The 15577-nt window shown below is 38.8% G+C and overlaps 1 protein-coding gene across 2 annotated transcripts in view; it reads left to right on the top strand.

The window, feature by feature from the left end:
• The first annotated feature begins 314 nt into the window (after positions 1 to 314).
• The window catches only part of apba2b (amyloid beta (A4) precursor protein-binding, family A, member 2b), a 53464-nt gene continuing 38201 nt past the window's right edge, over positions 315 to 15577 (top strand). For both annotated transcript variants that reach the window (XM_024295590.2, XM_024295589.2), the window contains exon 1: positions 315 to 496. The gene's annotated coding sequence lies outside the window, so the exon portion shown is untranslated. The remainder of the gene's footprint in view (positions 497 to 15577) is intronic.

Below are 15577 nucleotides of genomic sequence, written 5' to 3'. Positions count from 1 at the left end.
GACAATATTCAATGTTGTTTGTGTTCTTTAGTTTTCTAATTTGTTTATTCACTGTTTTATTTAGGGTATGGATGTGTTTTTTTTTTCTATTTAGTCAGATAACTTCAGTGATGGTTGATGGTTTGGAGCTCAAAATGTTAGTATAATAAAGGGTTGGAATCTCTCTCTCAGTCCTGACAGACATTGTGCCCTTGGGCAAGAGACTTAAAGCCACTCTACCCTCATGATTGATAAATATAAACGTCCTTAAGAAGCAGTCGCTCTGGCGTCGCTCGAGTGGGGTCGCTCGAGGATGCTGATGCAAAAACAGTTCTCCACGCGCCTCTGATTATTTTACCCAGACAACCGCAGTGGAGTGCTTATGCTATGCTCGTTCCGGGGCGCCCTCACCGCTCCATACGCTGACGGTCGGCGGAACACGTTGATGCCACCAGCAGAGCTCCATCCCTTAATATTCTGAGAAGGATGTGACTTGTCAACAATCGACATTCTCCTGGTGAGTCTTATTTTGGCTATATATTTATTTTTATAGATGGTAAATAGCGAATGCGCATCGCTGGAACCGAGTGGGATCACTGAAGTCCCCTTTCTCGGATGCTGACCGCTCAGCTCGTGGGTTTGTCCTCAGCATCCGCGTTAAAGAATAGGGCGTCTAACTCCGATGGAAGCGTGTTTTCTCCTCCTCCTCCTCCTCTTCCTCGTCGTCGTTTAGCGTGTTCACCGGGATTCTCCTCGTGCAGAAGCTTCGTTTTGAAGTCCCTTCTCACGTATCGTCACGATTGTCGGTGATTCATCCCTGCGCAGCTCAGTCTACGCCTCATGTCATCGATTTAGAGTTCAGCTGTGTTGTGAACAGCCTCTAAATGTTTAATGGCAGAGGAAGGTCATCATTCCCCCCCCTCTCTGTATTCGTAGCTGCTCCATTAAACGCCACCTTGCAGCTCCCGTTGACTCCTTACGTGGAAAATAGGTTATCATTAGCTACACCTGCTAAGCTAATTTTCTTATAGAAAAATGCCCCATTTTTAACCTCATTTCCTTCAATGAATGAGTTATAAACATGTATTTCCTTCAAAAGTGAAGCTAAAAATAGTCCTCTGGAGCCTATGGTTGTCATATAGCTGTAAGAAGTGGTTTTAATGCTGATATGTGGTGTTATGGTGGATTTGTGTATCCTTCAGTTCCAGCTACAGGGTAGGACAGTTGTTCATATGCTCTGTGTGTCTGGGGGCTTTTTGTTCTTTGTTCTGAAGGAGCACAGAACAGAATGCTTCTATGCCACATTTATTTACTGTCTTTGTCCACTCATATATGCTTTCTAACACCACTTTTAAGTGTCTTTTGGATCCAGCTATGAGTAAATAACAAACCTAAAAATGAATGAAATTGGTTTAAAAAGAAGCTAAACAGTCAAGTGAAACCCCTTTAGGAAGAAAATTATAAAACTCCCCAAATGAATCTATTTTTTAATTAAATATATTTAAAATAGTCTAACTTGTAAATACAATAGGGGTCTCACTTCTTGTTTTTTCAAACTTCAAAGCTTGGCATTCCGCTCTGTGTGTAGCAATGCCTGAAATCAACATGGATCACAACAACCCTGGTTTCACGATTCAGCACTGTTGCATTTTCTACTCTGTATTTACGGCTTCTCTTTGATCTAGCTGTGATTGCTGTGCTGAGAATGTCAGCTACATTTCTATATAGAAAAAAAGCACAATATAAATAGCGAAGCTCAATAGTAGAAGCAGCTATCTCCTGAGATATTTCAGAAACTATTTTTATGCAACAGGGCCTCAAATTTATGTGAGATGTTCAAAAGTAGTAACTAGTGGGAAAAACTATTGCATCCATAATTCTCTGTTTAGACTAAATAGTCAGGAGGGAATGGGGTGTAACTATTGACTGTCAACTTATTCATGTATGTATCAGTTGTCATGTAACTTTTAAAATCCATGGGGTACATAGTGAGTTGCAGCCTTAATGTTTGCCATAATGCTATGTGAATGCTAAATTAGCGACAACTACAAAGAAGAAAACTGTTAGAAAGTGAGTTGCAGCTTTAGTGTTAGCATGCTCTTTAATACTATGTGAATGCTGCATCAGCTACAGCTACAACAAAAAATGGTTCTGCTTATCTAGTGTGGTGAGTAGTGAATTGCAGCTTTAGTATTACCCTACCGTTTGCTATAATACTATGTGAGTGCTAAATCAGCTATAGCTACAACAAAGAAAACTGTTAGGTAGTGAGTTGCAGGTTTAGTATTAGCATGCTGTTTGTCACAATGATAAATGGCTTATACTTGTATAGCGCTTCTATACTTTCCTTGAAGGCCCAAAACGCTTTACAATCACAGTCTCATTCACCCATTCGCATACTGATGGAAGCTCTGCTGCTGAACACTGGCACCAACCTTCCACCAGAGGCAAGGTAGGGTTCAGTGTCTTGCCCAGGGACACTTCGACACGGGACAGAGAAGGCGGGAATTAAACCTGCAATCTTCCGATCAGACGTTGACCGCCCTACCGCTGCACCACGAGTGCCCCACATAACACATTTATATAATACTATTTAACACATAATAATATGTGAATGGTGCATCATGTCTCTGTACATGAAATGTGCTATACAAATAAACTTGCCTTGCCTAGCTACAACACACGATCTAGTAGCGTAATTAGCGAGTTTCAGCTTTAGTAGCCTACTGCTTGCTTTAATACTAAATGCTACTTTAGCTACAGCTACAGCAAAATACTGTTCTGCTCTCTAGTGGTGTAGGTAGTGAATTGCAGATTTAGTAGTAGCTTACTGTTTACCATAATACTATGTGAATAATACCACTTTAGCTACATTGAGACTTAGCTACTTTAGCTTGAATGCCGTAGCTAGTAGATAGCAGAAAAGAAAACTGTTGTGCTATCTACTGGGATAAATTGTGAATTGCATCTTTAGTATTAGCCTACTGTTTCCTATTATACTATGTGAATACTACAATTGCTACAGCAACAACAAGGAAAACTGTTCTGCTATCTAGTGGGGTAAGTAGTGAGCTGCCACTTTAGTATTGGCCTACTGTTTGTCATAATACTATGTGAGTGCTCCATTAGCTACAGCTACAACAAATAATCTATCTAGTAGGGTAATAACAAAGAAAAGCAAATATCCTGCAGCACACAAATATACTGTAGATATGAAAACCAGCTTTCTGTGAAGTTTGAAAAAACAACAAACATAAACACATTACTGTATTTAACTGCTGCAGAACAAATTCCATATAAAGATATTTATTCTGTCTTTTAGCTTAATTGCTGGTTATTTTAAGGTTCATATTTCACTACTGAATTTTCTGAGCTTGTCACTCATAAAAAGTACTTTACTTAATTATTTAAAAAAACGATGTTTTATGAAGACAATGTTATAAAGGTAAAGTTGCTTATTACAAATATATTAATCAACCCTGTCTTCTCTTTGCATCCAAAATTCATGGGTAGTTTTTGATTTTTATCTTTCATGCATTAAGCATTTTGTGCCCCATGACCCTCTTTGGATTAGGTAGGCATGCATCATGGATGGATAGTTCTGTTCTAGAAATCACAAGTCATTAAAAAAACAATGGTAGATGTGTCTTGTTTTATAGTGAAATGTATTGGTGAATTTAGCTTACTGGTAGAGTAGTACATTGATCCCTCTGCAGAGACTTTGATCATTTCTGGTTTCTGTTGATTTGTTTTCAGTGCGTCTTTGAACGTACATAAACAGTTCAGAATAAAACAGATACGTGGTTTAAAGTTCCTCACAGGAGCTGAATCATGGCCTTATAACTTAATCAGACTGTAAGGAATGACTCACCATGACTAGATCAGAAATATAACATGGCTTTAAGATTTTCACATAGAATGCTTGATGTGATAGTCATAATCAGTACGCTTTTCTATTGTATATTCAGGGATTTTTACTTTTTTTTTTTCTAAACCCACTTTTGTATCTATTTTCAAAAGAAGAAAATATTTTCTTTGGAAAGATCAATGCTAAAGACATCTAGCTGTAACTTAAACACCCGAAGCCAGTAAGACTCAGCTTTTTTGTGTGTGCTTTCAAAACAAACTTTCATTAAATGTGTATTTCTTTAAGCTATTTTTCATATATTTTTTGTTCCCTGAGGCTACATTTGAATACATTTTCATTCAATGGTTATACAACCTGATTTTCTTGTACCTCTGCTGCCAAACCTTTGCTCATGCTTAAGGACCTGTTTATTTTTCTTTTGACTATTGAGGAAACAATTTATTCAAAATACATAGGAGACATTTTTTCTTTAAGCATTCGAGAAAGAGTGCACACTTTTAATACAATATTTTTAAAAGTCAAAATAAATTTTATGATTGATGATGAAACAGCAAACCCAAATCAATGCACTGTTTAAATAAACTTCATTCACGGTTCTCTCCTTTGGTAGTCTTTTTAAAGTCAGTTCCCAGAATAACGCATTTTTGTTTGGACTGAATTTTCCAAACCATTAGTGAAGCATAACTGTGTGTTATTGATTTCGAAGCAGTGACTAGTTCAGGCATGAAAAGGTTCACATGAAATGTTTCAGGCCAGCAAGATGTGTTGTTTGCACTTTCCCTAGTGTTCAGTTTGACAGTGGGTCACTTCAAGTGTAAAACCAAAGGCAATTCTGAACATAAAAGCACATAGAGATTTATGTATGTCTTGGTGTTAGATTTTATCACTAGTGTTCAAAAAGAACCTTAGATGTTGAAATTATCTTGATATTTACAAAGTGGGTCACTGAGCTTTTAAAGATTGTTTAGTTAAAATCCTAACATTTTAAAACACTTTCACACATTTCATCTATACAATTGAAAAAAATAGCTTAATCTCCCACTCTACCTCCAAAAATATAAGCATTAAAACTGCACTGATTTCAGTATCTTTTCAACTCTTCCATACTTAAGATGGAAATACTAAAGTAACACTAGAGGAACAAGAGAGAACTTGTGGACAAGTGAGTTCATGCAGTTGCATACGTAGATGCAGACATCTAGATTCATAACTAACAAGTGTCATAATTGAATTTTGTTTTGCACCAAAACTCATTTTCAGAGGTGTTGATGAGATTATTTCAAGGACACTGAAGAGACCTAAAGAGTGTCGGAGCTTCTTTGAAATCACTCATCTAAAACTATTCACTCACACCATTTCTATTCATCTGCAGTAAACAAAACATGAAAGCAACTCTTAGTTAGTAAAGGATGGGAGCATGGTCACTTATGGCTCTTCTGTGTGTGTTACTGCAAGGTGTTCTTGAGTTAAGCTTCATAAATAATAACCCAGTGAGTTATAATCTGCAATTTAGACAACAACCAGAAAAAAATGTGTGTTTTCCAAAAAAATCAACAAAAAGATAGAACATTTCACCTTCTTTTATGGAGGCAGCATTCAAATGAGTCTAAATCAGTTTCACACTGTGTGACTAAATCAGGTCACATTGGGAGGAAAGCAAAATGGTAAAGAAGAAGCGAAGGAAACTGTTCTCCCACAGTGCTTGGTGAAAGAGAAACCCATTCATGGCTGCATTAATCATGGGTTGCACCAAAGAATGGTTCTGAGGCGGCACCGAGGGAGAGAGGGAGGCAGAGAAAGAGAGGCTTTTAAAACAGCTTCATTCGTTAACTGGATGTGTGTCTGAATGCCAGTTGTCGCCCGCGTTCACTTCCGAGTTGGTTATTGTAACTTGCCTGTATGGTTCACAATTACATTTGTTTTCGTCCTCTGTGTTTTCTAATATCCTCAAAAGTGCATTGTGTTTTCCGTGTACCACGTACAGATATTGCATTTGCTGTCTTCAAAGCAACACTTAAACTGAATAGATACCTCTTATGAATAAAACCAAGATTGTAGTTTTTTTTTTTTTTTTTTACTGTCTGCAAAATTGAATTCAACTGTGATACCACAACACTATTCCAAAAAAGAAAAATGAAAACGTAAAACCATAAATGATGGGACAAGGAGCAGTTGACTTATGTTGGACTATAACCATCACTCCAAGTCTCAAAGGGCGCATTAAAGGTCCATTCCAATGAAAATAGAGTTTTTGGTGTTTTATGTTCTTGTGGCATTTTTCTGTTGATGGAAGACATTTAAAAGAAAATTAAGCTCCAAACTACATTTCTGAGGATTTCTTTATTGGAATTTTTGTGAGTCAGGAGCAGATGAAAAAACACAATTTGAAACAGATATAGAAAATATAGTGGGCAGGACATAAGCTCCCTGCGCCGACTAGATGACTAGATCCATTTAAGTCTTAGTTTTCCTCATCTGAGTTGGTATCTTGCTCAAAACCGTACAGCTGGGTAGCTCCGATAATACCCCCCGCCCTTTTTTTTTTTGCAATCGTAATGTTAGGTTGACGGTGTGAGTGATGTAAGCTAGCAGGAGAGTATGTATCATCAATGAACCTAGCAACCCGTGCCCTCTTGTGTTCCAATTCACTACCTAAACCTTGGTTGCAAGCAGGCCAAAAAGTCCCATAGACTTCCATTGAGAAATACAGTTATTTCTCAGTCATTTCATTTTTCAGAATAACCATTCTTGCTGTGTTGCGTTCTTCTTAGGACGTTCTTTCTAATCCTAATTTTCTCTTTAAATATATTTTTCTTTATTTTAAGTTATTCAAGTTATAAACTGACCAATCGGATGCCTCGACAAAAGCATGTGGTGTCCACTAGCCCCGAATCAAATGATTGATTGACAGATTCTTCCGAGCTCGCTTTCAGATGGAGGGGTGTGGACTTTGAACCCTCATGATTGGCAACAGTTGTTCCCATAAACAACGTGACTCATACCAACTTGGATTAATTGCTGTTGATGGGTTGCAGTGGTATCAGGAAGTGACGGAGAAGGATTTAGCCTGATTTTGCTAGGGGGTGGAGCTAAGACATTTCTTATGGGGGACCTCAACACTTGCTTTGTCCAGTTCATATAATTCACATATGTCAAAGTCAAGGCCCAGAGAACTGATTCGGCCTGCCGGGTAATCATTTTATTTTATTGTTATTATTGGCTCGATGTTATCTTGCGCTTATTTCTAACTTGTATAATTTTGACAAAATGTATTTTTACAGACCTGGGCTAAATCCCCAGGGCATGCATTGAGCCTAAGCCAGTGTGTCCTTAGGCAAGATTCTTGACGTTGCTGCCTTGCAAACACAGGGTTATGTCAAGAAGGGCATCCGGCATAAAAACTCTGCCAAATCACCGATAAATGGCATATGCTTGTATAGTGCTTTTCTACCTTCCTCGAAGGCCCAAAGCGCTTTACAGTCACAGACCCAGTCACACACTCTGCTGCCGAACACTGGCGCCAACCTTCCACCAGAGCCAATGGGGGATTCAGTGTCTTGCCCAAGAACACTTCCACAGCAAGGAATCGAACTCACAATCTTCCGATCAGGAGTTGACTGCCCTCTAGCTGTGCCACGGCTGCCGCATGGTGCGAAGCAGTGAAAGCTGTTTCGCTGTGGCGACCCCTGCTGGGATAAGCCGAAAGGTGGACAACAACATTTAAGGTTTAAGTTGGTTTATTCTGGAATATTATTCCTCCCCATTTTTTTTGTGTTTTTTTTGTTTCGTTATGTTAAAACTTTTGTTTTAGTGTGTTCAATAAATGTCTATCATGTTCTAAGTTGTGTTTTGGATTTTGGCCCCAGTGTGCCATTGAGTTTGACACCCCTGATATAAATTGTCTGTGGTGTAAACAGAGAGCTCTCATTAATGGAGAGACGAAGGGGGTTGGAGTTGCTCTGCGCCAATTGTTCCGTCCTCAACTTAGAGGTGAATTTCTAATGAACTACTGCCACTCTTCAGAAAAAATGTCCCAGAAAACCACACAAGTTTTTACAATTTTGGCTAAAAATGGAATAATCATAATTAAAAGACCACTGGGAACGCTTAAAATAGCTCAAACGATAATCAGAGAGTGTTTACAGATTATGCAGCTGAGCCAGGTGCGTGATCACAAGAAGCTGCACACTCATACCACCTGCTGAAGATGTGTTGAGCTCAAAGCTCAGAGGTCTTATCTTGTGATTTAGACTGATTGCCTCATCTTGTCTTCTTCTTCTTCTTCAGAGGTTCCCGATTATCTGTCAGAACTGAGGACTCATTTTAGTTATGCTTTTAGCCACGACCTTGACCCTTTTAGAAGTAACCATTTAATTTGAATTCATTTAGCACTTATTGATTTTCTGACCAAGTGGTTTCCAACAGACATTCATCTTTTGTCGTCATTTGAGTTTTTAGTGTGTACTTTGCTTATCGCACACTGTCGGTTCAGATGTAGTCCTCAACATATATAGCGTATTTAGTACTTGCATGAATGTGAACAGTGGTTACAGGCTCCTTCAGATGAAGTCATTTCCCAGCTAAACTTGTGTGTAGGTTAGTATTAACAAACGTATGACTTATTTATAGCATTTTTACCTTTTGTTGCCTGGTAAGTCAGAAGCGGAGTCTTCTTCCTCGGGGTGCTGTCACAGTATGTCATCACTCAGATTTCAGAGGCTTTCACCAAGCTATCTCATTAACTGCTTTTCTTTTTTTTTTATTTGAGGAGCAGCATGGCATTAGCATTTAGATGTGTGGGGGGCCTCACCTGCTGCTGTCATTGTTGGAGTCTGCAGACAAAGTCACATCTGGCATGCACTCTATTTCTTTCCTTTTCAGTGACAGATTGAAGCTATTTCATGAAGCAGTGTTGGGTACGATGCAGAGGCAAATGTTTTTATTTTTATTTATTTTTTTTTTTTACCGTAAATGCAAACTGGGGCTGTTATTTAAGGATGTTGATGAGGGCAGCCTGTGGGCTGTCACTGTTATAGCCCCACATATTTGCTGATTGACAGCAGACATGACTGTCTTGCTTTTCAGGCTATAGAACAGAAACACGATTAGATGGCTGATGTATCACACTTGCACTTTGGGGAGTGCAGGGAAAAAAATCTAAGATCAGTTGCGGAGTTCATCTTCCATGAAATATTGGTGTATGAGCAATTTAAAATATGTTTGTGAAAATGGATTTTGGGGATCCAATTAGACTCCAACTGCAACAATTTATTTCATAGAAACAAAGGTTTTATAAAACTTTGTTGAAAGGCTTCATAAAAAAGAGACTTGAACAGCATAACATTATACTGTAATCTGCTGACAACTAGTCTACCAACAGACATTTTTTAATTATTTTTTTTGACTCTCCCGACTCCAAATTTGGCTCTTAAAGATTTCAAAATATTTTGCGATATGCTTTAAAATAAATTATTCTATATTTCAATTAAAATTTCAGACATTTTCAGTTATTTTATTTTTTTTATATACATGTATAGCTACAACTACAAACAACTATTTGACATGCTAGAAACAAATTAATTAATGAACCGATTTTGGATTAAGTTTACAAGTATTTCAATAACTGTAAGTTGATTTAATCTTTCACTTCAGGTATTACAAATTGGAATTGTTTTGTTTTCTGCACCAACAAAGTAAAGCAGTAACGCTAAAGGCAGGCATCTAAAGGTCATGTGTGACAGTGTTGTCGGCACTAAGCCATGATACGTTCTCTAACCAGAACAGCACTAATTTGTCAGCTGCTTCTTCAGCCCAGACGAGAAATTGGATTTCTCTGTACTTGACTGCATTCTGCAAAGCGAAAAATCAGCAGAAAACAGCCAACAACCAATTAATCAGTGCATGCCAAGTTTGTGTTAAAGGCATTGCTTTATTACTGCAAAATGGAGATAGCTTATTTTCTGATAAAACTAGAGCATCAGTTAGGAATAGCTTCATCTTAACAGTAGCAAACAGCATTGAATAATGAGCTGCTGGTCATGGACGGCTTTCAGCCTAAAGCCTGTTTATGTGTGCTTGATCTTGAAGCCTTCACATTTTATTTTCTTCATCTTTAGGTGCCACAGCATTGTAATTCAGAGTAAGAGTGTTAATTTATTGCTCCGGGACAGGAGGTCATGGCAGGATGGCATGTGAGAAGCCTTGTAAAATGTTGACTGTTTCTTTTCATGGTGAAGTCAGGGAACAGCTCATGCTCGGCGTCAGATTGAACACAGGACTGTAAACCTTTTGCCGGCCATGAGTGATGAGGCTGCAGGCTGGAGGTCAATAGGGATAGATTTCTTGCAGTGTAATGAGATGTGCTGTGTAGGTGTGTGATGGCTGATTCAATCTGGATATGTTTGTTTCTGTATGTAAAATATTAAGGACTCAGTTTATAAAATGATCTAAAAAAATTGAGATGTTGCAATTGTAGACAATATATTTCTATTAGCAAATTATGGGTTTATACTTCTGGATTTGTTTTCATATGACATATCTGACTTAAATAAAATAACAGATTAATTGTTTTGTAAGATTAATTTACAGAGCTCATAAATATAGGATGATCCTGCTGGTAACCTTACTAGATGATAGGGTTAAGGTTAGTAAATCAAAAGCCACTAGAGTTATGAAATCTGTAGTTGCTGCACTTTATTTCCAGGAACCAAAAACGTAGGCAGCAGTAAAATCTATTTTCCCACTCCTAAGCACAAAAAACAAACCTATCTTCTTTTCCTTTTAGAAAAAAGTGCACTTAATGTACTGAAATGGTGTATACTCATCCGTGCCTTTTTTACATTAGGGCTCAAAGGGTTTTACAGTCACAGTTCCATGTACACACTTTCACTCATGGATGGATGGCTCTGCTGCCATGCAAGGCGCTAACCTGTAACCACCAGGAGCCATGAGGGGTTCAGTGTCTTGACCAAAGACGCTTGGACACAGGCAAAGCAGGACTCAATGTAGTTGACACCAGACACGAAGCGCCGCGGTCCTCCGCGGCCGGCTCGCGCAATGCAGTGATCGTTTCGGCGTCTGGTCAATTTTTTCTGTGAGTGATCCACATCAATCCTGGCAGGAAGTTACGCCAAGACACACAAGAAAATCTGGTCAATTTTCAAAATACTGTATAACCAATTTTTTCACAATAAAATACTGCCAGTGACAAATGCAATCATAGTTTAGTATCTACTGCGACAGGCTGGCGACCTTGCCCATCAGCAGCTGGGTTAGACTCCGGCACCCCTGCGACCCCGAAAGGGACAAAGCGGTCAGGAAAATGAATGAATGAATGAGTTTAGTATCTAAACAGACTGTAGAGATGAAAATACAGTAAACATACAAACAACACACAAAAAACAAACACCCCCACACACACAGACACTGAGACACACACAAACATACATAGATCAATGTAGCGGGCCGACTATGGAGTATGGGGTGTGGTTTTGGGTGTCTAAAAACATAATCAACGAGAAAGAGGCAGAGAACAGTTGGCGACAAGTCAAGATGGGCAATGTCAAATAATTTGTAGAAGTATATAAGTAACCACAGCTGGAGCAGCTGGGTGGCTCAGTGGGCTAGGTGAAAGGCTGGCACGCAATAGCCCTGTGTTTGATTCCCAGGGTTGTCCACTGATCCCCACCCAGATTGGGTCCCTAGGCAAGACCCTTGACGCTGCTGCCTAACTGGGTCCCTGTGCCCCTCAAGTACAGGTTTGTGTCAGGAAGGGCATCCGGCGTAAAAACTCTGCCAAATCACTGATGCGAAACAGTGGGTGCTGTTGCGCTGTGGCGACCCCGAAAGGGATAAGCCGAAAGTGAAAGTATATAAATATTCACAGCTGAGCTGAAGTGCATATCGACCGTTGCGAAAAAATACGCAGGTGGTGTGAAGTGGATTCCACATGTGGTGTGGACCTAGCGTGACATTCTGGTCTATTGTCATTGATTTGGGTGTTGGAAAACTAAACATTTTGACCTTACAGGATGGATGGATTTTAAAGTGTCTGAAAAAACTGTTACCTTTACTTTTCGCTATTTGTACAAAGTGCAAAGTCATTACCTTTTAGAACAAAATTTCAGTGCATATGAAGATGGACAACATGATAACACTGTCTACATTTGACATTGTTATTTTAAATGAATATTTGAAATAATCATCTTATTTTACAAAAGACCTATTCCTTTTCTGTTTATTATTTAATAAAAGCAAGTATCTAGTATTTTCTAGCATGTAGTAAAAGTGGTAAATTATATTTCCCCATCCCCTCAAATTTTTGTAGCTACAGTATATTGTATTTTAATAATAATATCAATGATATTCACCCCAACATTTATTCACCAGTTCATTGTGTGCCAATATTACCTCATCTTTTGACAATCAACTTTTAATAACACGCTCTGTTTAGGGCCATGCTTTGGTAGTGAATTACAATAAAAGTTTAACTGTGTCAGTGATTACAGATATGGTTCCCAGAATCATTTCCCTATATTTCCCACTGCACCTGAGCAACAGAGTCACACTGCAACACGTCCTCACCCCTACAGGGAGGCTTTGTAGACGTCTAACTAACATTCCCCAAACTGTGAACTTCGTAGCACTGATGGTTGATAAAGAGAAAACATATATTGTGCTTTGTAGTGCTTCGGGGCCACAGATACACTGGAATTCCCCAGAGTCTCAACATAGTGTTAGATGGGATTTATGTCCTAGTTTAGAGGTAGCACACCTCAGCAAAGTACTTTGCAACATTGCCTCTCTGAGGGGGTAAAAGATAGCTATCAAAGAGGAGCTCAGTGGATTAAGATGAAACCTTAATGACTCTGGCCACAGCTCATCTGTTTGTTTTACTAGAGTTAGTCAGTGTGTTGAGGTTGTAACTCAGTGTAGTCCATCACTCATGTGGCCCATGTGACATCAAAGGGACCTTGTGATGTTTGAGACTCAAGACTTTGAAGAAGGGAGTTGTATTAGTGCACTGTTTTGTGGTGAAACGCGATTGCAAATGTTTTCCTGGTCTCAGCTTTTGCCCCTCAGGATGCAATCGCTGTTGGCTTTTTTGTGCATGAACTGACTCACTTTGATATTTACTGGGTGAAATAAGTATGGTGTCACGTCTTTTTTTAATGTTGCCAAAGACGCCATGAGGTTTGCTTAAAACATTTTTTTAGAAGAAAAAAAGTTTGTGACATATTTGTGACAAATACCTGCAGATAGCAGGTATTTACAACCTTATTTTGTCATTTAAAACTTACCAAACCATAAAAAATCCTGATAATTTAAAAAAGATTTTAGGTTGTTCAAATTTCCTCTATGGGTACTGATTCAATAGATGTGATATCTACAGTATAACCTGCTTGAAGAAATGTTTATTGAAAATTTTAATAGAAAAATAGAACTATTGTGAGCCATCTCAATTACTTTTGTCACAATTCTTGATCTGTTTTACAACCTTTCTCCAACCAGGTACCACTCATTAGCACAGTCCTGATTTCGTGAATCTGGACCCAACTGTTTGTTACAGTCTTTATGTATACAAGAATCTCACTGACTGCATCCAAATCACAACTCACTACAAAGTGCGCTATATAGTGTGCTCGCCATTTTGTAGAGCTGTCTGAATCTACAGCTCCAAAATCGAGTGCCCTAGAAATTTCTCCGAATTCTCTGCGTAAAACCAGTGTGCATCTATGCCCACCAGTTCAGATTATTTGTTAAATAGGGTTAAATACTTTGAATCAAGAAAGTGTACCTTAACAGGTGAGCCTCGGCAACTATACTGTAATGGCCCTCGTAATGCTAAAGCCCACAGTGCTAATTTAAAGTCATGCTAAAAGGCTATGTACTGATCATTGTTATGTAAAGGGATTTAACTGAGAGCTGCAGTAATCCAGATTCCTGTTATCATGAGATCAGTGCTGCTGCTGGCCATCCTTGTCTGACGGTTCCCTGTCTTTCGGTCTCATATTATCTCTAGCTGGCTCCCCAGAGACTGTGAAATTAGTAGTCAGCACACCATCCTGAAGTGACTGAGGCAAAAGGAACTACTCACAGCCATCCCTGCATCATTTAAATGTTCCCCTGATCTGACCTGTAGTAAGTAAAAGTGCTGCTATTACGCTGATGAAGACTTTGTTTGTGCTAATGTAGCAGAAAGACCATCAACTGGAATAAAATAAAATTAAAAAAGTGCTACCAAAGTCTTTGTTTCAAATGTAAGGAAACAGATCAGCTGAGATAAATTAAAAAAAAAATTGCATTGCAAAACACAATGTGTCAGAAACCTTAATTTAACTAGAAAGTATGTCACTTATTCACAGAGAAGACATTGGTTTAAAAAAAACTTAAAAATCTAACTAGGTATTCTTTCAGGCTCATAATGTGAGTCATAACAAACAAAACAAGATGTAAAAAAGGGCTACAACATTGCTAAAAAATTTTGATTTTTTTCCCTGTTTTCCAGTACAGTAGTTTGCCTCAATATTTCATTACAAAACTATCTGTTTTGGATTTTGGCACAGTTTTCATACAGGGATTTCTGGAAGATTTCCCCAAAGAAATCTTGGTTTTGAAGCCCACTTTCCTAAAATAGCTTTGAATCATACATTATTACATAGCAAGCTCATTTTTTTCTGTCAAAAACCACATTCTCCTGTGTTTGTCTTCCCAAATTCCACAACTAGAAATATTTCAACACCCACCAAATATACCTTTATGGATCATATGAAATGACTCGCTTATGATTGCTATATTTCAAAAAGTAAAAATTAATTGACTACACACTGCTCATGTATGTACACTAGTTTATCAAAAGTATTGTTTCACCAATCCATGATCAGAATCAGGTGTCCTAATTACTTGGTCTGGCCACAGATGTATAAAATCAAGCAGTCAGGAACACAGACTGTTTTTACAAACCTTTGTGAAAGAATGGGCCGCTCTCAGGAGCTCAGTCAATTCCAGCGTGGAACTGTCAAGAGGATGCCACCAGTGCAACAAATCCAGTCGTGAAATCTCCTAAATATTCCACGGTCAACTTTCAGCTCTATTATAACATAATGGAATAGTTTGGGAACAATATCAACTCAGCCACCAAGTGGTAGACCACGTAAACTGATGGAGAGGGGTCAGCAGATCTTGAAGAGCATAGGTCAAAGAGGTTGCCGACTTTCTGCACAGTCAGTTTCTACAGAGATCCAACCTTCATGTGACCTTCAGATCAGCTCAAGTACAGTACACAGAGAGCTTCATGGAATGGGTTTCCATTGCCGAGCAGCTGCATCTATCTGCAAGCCACACATCCCCAAGTGCAATGCAAAGCGTTGATGCTGTGGTGTAAAGCTCGCCGCCACTGAACTCTAGAGCAGTCAGACACCTTCTGTTGAGTGATAAATCCCACTTTTCTATCTGGAAATCTGATGGACCAGTCTGGATTTGGTGGTTTCCAGGAGAACGGTATATTTCAGACTGCATTGTGCCAAGTGAAATTTGTTGGATGATGGTGTGGGCTTGTTTTTCAGGAGTTGGGCTTGGCCCCTTTAGTTCCAGTGAAAGGAACTTTGAATGCTTCAGGATCCCTAAACATTTTGGACAATTCCATGCTCCCAGCCTTGTGAGAAAAGTCTGAAGTGGGTCCTTCCTCCTCCAACATGTCTGTGCCATGACATGAGAGCCAGGCTTTCTCCA

Source organism: Oryzias melastigma, linkage group LG3, assembly GCF_002922805.2.
Source record: "Oryzias melastigma strain HK-1 linkage group LG3, ASM292280v2, whole genome shotgun sequence".
NCBI classification, from domain to species: domain Eukaryota; kingdom Metazoa; phylum Chordata; class Actinopteri; order Beloniformes; family Adrianichthyidae; genus Oryzias; species Oryzias melastigma.
This window is presented reverse-complemented; position numbering and strand designations above follow the sequence as displayed.